The sequence below is a fragment of the Trichoplusia ni genome, chromosome 8 (assembly GCF_003590095.1).
Source record: "Trichoplusia ni isolate ovarian cell line Hi5 chromosome 8, tn1, whole genome shotgun sequence".
NCBI lineage: Eukaryota > Metazoa > Arthropoda > Insecta > Lepidoptera > Noctuidae > Trichoplusia > Trichoplusia ni.
In genome coordinates this window covers 8,572,338-8,581,995 of record NC_039485.1, presented here as the reverse complement: position 1 = coordinate 8,581,995, position 9,658 = coordinate 8,572,338, and the positions used below count along the sequence as shown (strand labels likewise).

The 9,658-nt window shown below is 35.6% G+C and overlaps 4 non-coding genes across 4 annotated transcripts; all 4 read right to left on the bottom strand.

Moving 5' to 3' along the window:
• Window positions 1-568: 568 nt before the first annotated feature.
• Window positions 569-640, bottom strand: Trnah-gug. The gene has a single exon. It is a non-coding gene; the product is annotated as a tRNA-His (tRNA).
• Window positions 641-1,524: 884 nt separating this feature from the next.
• On the bottom strand, window positions 1,525-1,596 carry Trnah-gug. The gene has a single exon. It is a non-coding gene; the product is annotated as a tRNA-His (tRNA).
• Window positions 1,597-1,991: 395 nt separating this feature from the next.
• On the bottom strand, window positions 1,992-2,063 carry Trnah-gug. Its single transcript has one exon. It is a non-coding gene; the product is annotated as a tRNA-His (tRNA).
• A 4,145-nt stretch (window positions 2,064-6,208) lies between these two features.
• On the bottom strand, window positions 6,209-6,280 carry Trnah-gug. The gene has a single exon. It is a non-coding gene; the product is annotated as a tRNA-His (tRNA).
• Window positions 6,281-9,658: the final 3,378 nt, after the last annotated feature.

Genomic DNA, 9,658 nt, shown 5'->3' with positions numbered 1-9,658 from the left:
AGGCTTACAATAAAGCTAAACGTTAACTGAATCCGAGTTAATGTTAAAACAAGAAAATGGGTTCATTGAGAAAATATAATTTTGATAATATTAATGGCGGTGTTTTAAGTGCTGGGTAATCTTTTGTCAAGGTTAATAGATAGTGCTTGGTGACCTGGACTTGGTATTATGGCTGTGTTTGTGAATGGGTACACATAGGTAGGGTGAGTGAAAATTGCAAAAACTCGCATTAATTCGCGGCCTGAGGATGCGTAGCTAAGTAACTACCACCAGAGGTATGAATACGTTGGCCGAGGCGACGACGTAATGAAGGATTTCTATTGGTTCTTTACAAAACCATCCCTCGCTACGCATCCTCGTTCATCTCTGGTGGAACAGCAGCCCAATGAGATAGAAAACGCTTAAAGTCTTTTCTAACTATATTTGGAAAAGGTAAGTAATCGTTTATAAGATTAATAATTTTACTTTGGCATTTAACGTCCCACGTGCATTTGTGTCAGTTTGTTAAAAAATAAAATATATTTTGTAAAAAACTAAAAAAAACGCTCCGCCGCGACAGTGTTATCACTGCCGTGACCAGGATTCGAACCTGGGTTACTACGGCCACAACGTAGGGTCCTAACCACTAGACGATCACGGCTGTCGGAGCTGGTGGTTCTGGTGCCCAAATAAAACGTTACATTGCGCTCAAACTGGACCACTTTCACTTGCGATTCGTTGCGGATTGCGCAAGGGACGTTTATGCAATTACATTAAGAAATGACTTGAATTATTAGCTCTACTTTTGTTGTAGTATTTTACGCTAGCTCATTAGTAGGTTACAAATAATAAGAAACAAAATTCGCGCTATATTTTATAGTCGGATTACATTTACATAAAATAATAAATTTCTTAATTCCTCTGTTAATAAATAGGGTCAACGTCAGTGGGGAATTCATACTTGTGTTATATTCAAAATTATCTCTTTGAGAAACAGGATTTCTCTGCTCTTAAAACCTGCACAAATTTTTTAAATAACTTGTCTAACCTAAACGTCTTTAAAACAAAACATAAAACTGTTACAAAAATTTTGAATTGTTTTTGCACAATTGTCCACTTGATTTTCTATATACGGACTAGCCACATTTAAAAACAATACCTTACACAAATTTATTGAACAGGATGTGAACAAGCCCCTTGTTTTAGTTCTATGAATGCATTCGTTTTATTCCGGAGAATTTCCCCTCGATTGTGTGGAACAATAGTTCGAGTCTAGTCAACAAGCGCGCGACAAACTTTCATGCGGCGTTCTATTGTTTTATAGAGACACAGTTGCCGGCGATTTTATCCTGGTTTTCCACTGAAAAATACCCTTGGCATCTGAATTTTGTTGTATCATTTATGCTGTTTGAATAAAAGATTTTTTTTTTTAATGATCCGCGATTCTTTTCGTTTGTCATCCGAATCTATTTGAAAGCTAGTAATGTAGCGCTTGCATTTCAGACAAAATGTAAAAAGTTAGCTCCGCCGCGACAGTGTTATCACTGCCGTGACCAGGATTCGAACCTGGGTTACTACGGCCACAACGTAGGGTCCTAACCACTAGACGATCACGGCTACCGGAGCTGGTGATTTTGGCAACAAATTTGTCGATCACTTAAGGCGGGAGGCGTTCAAGTGTGACTTGTGAGCTTTCACAATTTATTTGTGTTCGCTGAAGCAGTGAATACTTTTAGGTTATTGCTGAAATATGTTTGGGTACCGGATGGTAAGTGATTTCAGCAATCTTTGTCGGGTTTATAAAGGATGAAAGGCTCGACATGAATTCATAAAATTCTTGAGGAAAGTCACAATAAATGCCTGTCTTTCTAGTTTAAGAAATATGTGGGGACATAAATATATCCTCCAAAAAATTCCATATTCTAGTCTTAGCGTACTTCAAGCATTCATGGACTGCGTACTAAAACAGAAAAAAAATTAAAAGATTTGCTCCGCCGCGACAGTGTTATCACTGCCGTGACCAGGATTCGAACCTGGGTTACTACGGCCACAACGTAGGGTCCTAACCACTAGACGATCACGGCTGTCGGAGCTGGTGATTGTAACAACCAAAATTCGCTTCGCACTGCGGCAAAGTAGATTTTTATTTTTACTTTGCAACACCGTTACGCTGTCGCAACTGTTATCTGAGTTTTATTTTTAGTCACTTTTAGGGTTCCGAAGATATTTGCTTATTCACAATCCACATTTAAGTTTAGATATAGGACTGCCTAATTGTATGTCAACAGCTCAAAACGAAATGTCAAATTATGTGATCAGCCAAATGACAACAATCATTCGACTTTTTCTATATAGCATTTACTAGCTTTACCATTCAGTATAGCCCCACTACACTCCCCGAAAGTAAAAGACTACAAGGGGGTTTTCAAGACGGAAGAAGTATATCGGGTAGTAGCTACACCAAAAAGGCTAGTCAGGCCGCTTGCTTAGAAAAGAATCAATAGAAATCAAGAAAAAGTATGGAACCCACCCGAAAAGCAGTACAGTAATAACCTCCGCGACGATTGATCGGCGAACTTTTGGCTCTAATTAATCATTTTTGTTCGCGAATGAAATGTTTGCTGGTCCCTCTAGACGGCAGGTAAACATCGAAGGGTTTGCTTGTTTAGTACAATTTGTGTAAGACCTTTCCTTGAGCGTGGGGACGTTTGCTCAGGTTACAAACTTATTGGCAAAAGTTAATTGTGGGTCCCCAGCGACAAGTATATTTACTTCTAATACGTGTTGTTTATATTGGAACTCGGTTTATTGGAATTTTTGTTTTGTGCGTACACTTTTTTGTTTTATTTTGCCGCGGGTTTTAGGTAAACGTGTTTGTAATTTTATAACTTTGAATTAAGAATGTTAATGAGTACCTTTTGCAGGTCAAAGAACTTTTGTTTTGAATATATCTTTATACAAATTTTGTTAAGATATGATTTCTATAGTTCACAACCACACCGACTCTCCCGGTCAAAGATTTTCCGCTTGGTTAGCGACAAAAATTACCGACTCCCTAATGAGCTGGCAGTTTATCAGTCGCTCCAAAAGCAACAAACAAAGTTGCCAGTATAAATGTAGCAACGTTGACATAGTTCCAGAACTTTATAATTAGGTATCAGGAGAACTTTTACACACGATTGCTCATAAAATCTCATTAGTTAACTGTTTAATGTTCAGGAGTCGAATATGAAACTGGATTGCGAACTTTACGCTTTAACTTGCAGAGCTGTTGTGTATGAGAGTTTGTGTTTCGTATGACTTCTGCTAACGGTACTAGTTTTAATTGATTTTGAGTAGTTTCCTTAATTTGTTTGTCTTTTATCATTCATAACATAAGTCAATGGGAAGATTTAGGTTAAGTAGTGTCAGTTAATATCGGTTATGTCACTGATAAACTTTTATAAATTACAGCTGGCTTGTAGCTTAAGATAACATGACCTTCATCAGTGGTTGCGCGGTGGTTTAACTGTTAGACCTCCGGATCAAGGGTAGGAGGTAAAAATCCTGGCTGAATTTTAAGGGTGTGTGGAAAAACTATGACACCAGGTTGACAACGTTGAAGGGGATGTGCAAGCGTAGAGAAGATTTTTCATCTCATACCATAGACTCGGTTATTAAAACCAAAATAGCTTGACTGTAGCATGCCTTGGTATACATACGCAAACAGATCCAACGTATGCAGTGACCTATGTACTTGACATTTGACACACAGCGTCTGTCTATCGAGCTTCCACTCTGTAACCAATTTGGTAATAGAATTTTGGTATTATACAAACAAGCGATGTTGAGACAAATGTTTACATGATCTATTATTGAATACAATTCGTTTTGTAAGAAGTATTGCTATTGGTCTGTCAAAAAAACGTTTGATTGAATACTTTATATTGTCCTTGACGAAAACGATTCTAGGCTTTGTGTTTTTTCTTCGATGATTGGATGGTACTCTTTTCCACGTTTAAGCACTGCTAAGTTTTACTAAATTGCGTTGTTGTTGCAAACAGACTAACAATATACACGATTTTTTAAGAGTTTCTTATAAAATTTCTTGCCGGTAATTCTCTATAAGAATGCCTTTTTGTAATCGCACAACTTAAGTCAAGAATATTGACGGACCTTAAAAGAACTAAAACAATTTCAATAAAAAAAAATATATATTTCATTCGTCATTATTTTAAATCGCACGTTAGAGCAATGGCAATTTTTCAAGTTCGATCTTAACCAATGCAAATGAACGCAACAATAATCGTAAAACCAATTATTGACCCTCACCCACGACCTGTGGGTTGAGCTACAATATTGACATTACCGTCTTCATCAATATGCAAAGGTACTGGCAATGTGCGGTGACCGGACCAAGTAGGGTTGAGTAATAAGGTTGTCTTATGATATTCATCGGCAATACATTTGGCATCTTTCCTAAGAGGTTATATAGATAAGCGACCACGAAATAGGTCCTATTTGTATTTGAAATGTAATACTTATGTACTACTTATTTCCCATAATTTGGGGATCTTTATCGTAAGATTGGGTTGGTTTTTGTTGAAAGTTAGGTTTGATTTTCGGAGCTTTTGCGGTAGTCTGCGACAGCGTTCTCGTTTGGCTCCCGACTTAAGGAGACAGAGAAGCATTCCGGTGGTTTTAGCCCATAAGAGACCGGCACACTAATTCGTCTTCCCGAAGGTGCAGTAAGTCTATGCCGATATACACCGAGGAAAAAAAGGTTTCTTAAAAGTTTATTTCTTAATGTTTTTCTTTTAATTGCGAAACAATTTCTCATCTTCTTTTCATGCTATGAGACTTCAACAAGGTGTTAAGTAACGCAACATCTTCAGTTTCGTTGTCTAGTTTACCGAAAACCAATGGAATTGGTCCTTATAAAACAATTGTCACAGCACGTTTTAGCCATTTTCGTAAATGCTGCATCGTTGTGTAAGAAACGAAATAAATCTTCAATCAATAAATTATCAAGTGTAGGAGAGCACTAAGAACCTCTTAGGTCTCCTACTAATTAGTACCTAGCGAAAAATGTCGTCTTGAACAATACTAAATTAGGGCTGGTTCATTAGTCCTCACAATCCACCTGTAATAAGCATCCCACTGTAGTACAGCACAGCCCTATACCCATTTATCAAGTGCCGGACCCCTGTCAAATTTGGTTACATGTAGCGTTTGGTACTAATTTATTGAAATCTGTTCACACCCAGAATCTTAAACATTTGGATTGTGGATTGTATAATATTCACGTAAATGAAGTACGTGATATACCTATACACATGTTTAGACAGAACTTGGTACTTTATATTGTGTAGAGCTTTCCTAAAATTGAATTTTCCATACAAATTACAAAATTGACTTAAATGCTCAATTGTTTAGTGGTCTGATTTTTTAGGGTTCTTTTCTCAAGGAATAAAAATTAAATACTATTTAACTAAGGTTTTACTGCCTACCTGTCCGTCCGTCGATCTGTCACTAGGCTGTATCTTATAAACCTTGATTGATAAATACTTATCATTTTTAATAACAAATAATAAAAATGGAGGTTTACAAAAGTCCCCGGACTCTGAAAAACAAAGTCAATTTAATGGGTTTTCTGAAAATATTCAAGCCAAATAGGAAATGTCTTTCTTTTCCTTTCTTTACAATTTTTCGAATCAGGTGGCATCCTTCCTCCAGTTTCATTAAATTAAACAATTAAAAATATACATACCTTTCTTTTCATTTTCAAAATGCGAGACAATTGCCGTCATGATTTTCAACAGCAATCAAAATACGTTTATTACAATCAATCTCCCTACTAAACGCTAGAAAACCATGCTTATTTCTCATCATTAAATTTTTGCGGCTTGCTCGCAGATTGCAACTATTTCTTCATTGTTCTTCAAGCATTGTTCCTGGATGGTTCTCGAGAAAAACAAAAGACGGCGGGCTTTAACGTTGGAGTGTTATAAGTGTTGGATAAAAGCTTATGTAGAACGGTGGTAGTAAGATAGTATGTATGTGTGTGTGTGTGGGGGGCGTTTATAGTGAAGAACAGTTGTCAAAGCGACGGTAAAAACGTTTTTGGTCATTAAATTAGCGGGAAATCTAAATTTAAAAGTGAACCGACTTCTATGTAAATTAAGATAATATTTCTCGCGAAAAAATGGGAAAAAATAAAAAATTTGCTCCGCCGCGACAGTGTTATCACTGCCGTGACCAGGATTCGAACCTGGGTTACTACGGCCACAACGTAGGGTCCTAACCACTAGACGATCACGGCTGTCGGAGCTGGTGGTTCTGGTGCCCAAATATAACGTTACATTGCGCTCAAACTGGACCACTTTCACTTGCGATTCGTTGCGGTTTGCGCAAGAGACGAAGCAAGTGTCATGCAATCATTGTTTTTGCTGTTTATTTGTTGGCACCGTGAACTTGACTGACAAATAATAATCGGGTTTGTTAGATTACCTCAGGTTTATTAAGAAAATAAACATTGATGCGTAATGATACGATTGATAGGTAATTAGAACAAACTAGGCTCCAAAAAAAATATCATCAGCCTATAAATAGCCCATTGCTGGGTTCTTCCGTGGTCAGGTAAGGGATTGAATTAAAATTGAATAACCGTATTCTTTCGTAGTCGACGGTCCAACGTGACATATCGCAGCTGAAACTTTGACACCAGGTCGTTCCTTACCCAAAAATCATCAAATGATTATTTAGGAATCTTAAGAATTTCTTTTCTGTTTAATAAGATGACTTAAAAACAATATTTCATTTAACTTGATGAAACTAAGAACTTGGAATTTCTGTACCAAATACACAAATGGAAACAAAATATTATTGCTCTACGTAACCTAAAAGTTTGCCAGTTGGCTAGGTAACTAGCTGGGCTCGAGTCCAATAGTTGCTATGATACAGCCTGTTTTTATCAGACGACCTGTAAAACTATTATCTAGCATTGTGCATTAACTTCGGAAAGCAGTTCGAAAACATGTTATTTTTGATTTTGGTTTGTAGAGATACTTTGCGACCAAATATGTTTTTAATTTTACGTGCTTAAATGTGAAGTAATTTGTTGAATTTTAGTCAATCGAATTAAATGACTTAGACGGAAAAAGAAACACGCGAAGAGGGAGGGAGAGGATGATTTTTATAGTGACTATCGTGAGAAAGATTCATTATTCAATGACGCAACAGCTTACTAGTTTTGAACTCAATCGAATTCAATGATAATGTTGAATGTGTGGTAACGGTGACACTGAATTTTACAAATTATTTTAGGGTGGAATTTTTTGAGTGGTACTTAACTTAACATTCGAAAGAATAAGGTTTTTCTAACCTTCTGTCTTTACTAAGACTTCGTTACTGTTTATCGTTATATAAATAATTAATATTCTCAATTCTTACATAATCCACAATATAAAGAATAAAAGGATTCAATTTGTGCCACACAGGTCCACGCTCAATGTAAATATGAATTCACAGTAGATTAGCTGTTTATTTATTCCGCACAGAAACAACAAGTGAAAATGTAAATTCTAAATATGCAGATTATGGCGGGCGGCGGGTAAAGGCCTGCCCGTATGTATGAAACTGGAATAATGCCCGGCAGACACGACAGCCAGAACAGGGGTTGTTGAATGTGTAGGATATAGGCACATAATATTTTTGTTATTACTAAGAAATTAATATTATTCTAGACATTTAAAATATTTTATATTGATTGTAAGATGATGGAAAATGTCGAATAGGTAAGCAACTCAACCGAAAGAATTCATCTTCTCTATTTTTTTAAATTGAATCATTATATTTTTTAATTCAAGCACTAGTTTTCATTGCTTTGTATATTTTGTACTATTAGTTTAAGGACTACACAGGAAATTACTCTACTTGCGTAATTTTAAGTCTTGCACGTGTACAGCCTTTGTGGAAGGCCCAAATAAGAAAAATAACAAACTTAATGAAATTAACCATTTGCATGTTTTCAGATACACCTACTTTACGGGCAAGAAATAACTAAAGATAGAGAGGTTTGACATAAAAGGGTCGTTTTCCATGCAGGATCCCTCTAAGTATAAATTAAAAAACAAACTAATATTGATCAATTACGGCCCGTAGGAGTTAATAAGCCAAACATTCAAACAATAAAACGGAATCAAGATATCAAAACAGAAAAGATACACAACAAAGCAAGATGGAATTTTACAGTATTATACAAGAATTTTAATAACCTTTACTATTGTTTCCAAGCAGATGTATCCAGCCCTCAGCGCGGCCCAAGGGGCACAGATAACACACCTTATTTCATCCAAAAAACATTTGCCTCTCAACTTTTCAAACAATTTCCGACGCTTGAATTTTCATTCTCACATTAAAAAAATATTTTATAAGCTTTCCTTTTCTTTGTAAAACAAAATTTCATGTTTAAATATTCTATTCAGTAGAAAAACGTGAGGTAATATCGCATTTCCGAAGCTAAGTCGGTTTTGACGAATAAACAAGTTCCTCGATTGTAATGAAAAGATAATAATGAATTTTTGATGGTAATTTTATGGTAAAATGAGACGGGAATGAAACAAGGAATTATGAAAATGGAAAAGGTTTCATTCAAGTTATTGGGTCAAATTGAGTTGACGGATTTCATTCATTTTGCTAGCTGACCCGAATTTAGTTCTGCTTGGCTGATTTGTAAATCTAAGCCGTCACGAGCAACATACCAACGCATACAAAAAAAACAGTCCAGCCGTTTAAGACGAGCTCAATAGCATACCCACAGTGGAATTTTCCAAATATTAAGATTATGTATATGTGGCTGCATTTTGAATGGAATGAGAGAAAATTATTAATAATATTATTTAAAAAAAACAATCGTTAATTCCTCTATACTCAGATGAATAAACCGTTTCAAAGTAATTATATCAATCTCTTACTTTTCCATAATAGGGATGATGACAATTTTTTTTTGCAGTTGTCTTGTAGTTTTTTGTATAATAATGGATAGGTACGTATTTTTTAATTTGTCCCGCAAACATAAATTGACCAAATTACAGTGAATGAAACTTACGCGTGACATCACGATTGAGTATAAATTTTACTCTATCGTTACGTCACAAGCCCCCTCTCCTATACTTTAAAGCAGTTAATCTTTGTCAATTCTAGTTTTTCTGAAAAAGGAAAAAATACTTGTCTCATACTTTTCAATTATCTAACTGAGGGACTAATGAGATTTTTTCTTTTTATACCCAGTCATCATCCCTATTGCACATCTCTGTAATACAGTATTCAGTTTTAGTACCTGTAATTATTATGACGAAATGTATTTACTTACTTTAAATAATCACGAAGTTAAAGCCCTATATAATTGTAACAATTAAAGTAATTTCCATCCTGTTTCACGAGAGCTATCCGCTGATTCGTGAATCCGGCAATCACTCGGAAGCGAATTTAAAAAAGCTGTTATATCTTCTGAACATACATTTTTAAATGCTTCCCAAATGGACTTTCGGAATGTATGATTAAACGAATACAAAGGTGGATTCGGTGAATTTACATTTCACACTATATTTACAACGAGATAATAGATTGTTTTTGTAGTATTTCTTTCTTTTTGCCATTCGTTGTTCTTGTTTTTCTGGTATATATTATCTATTTTTTT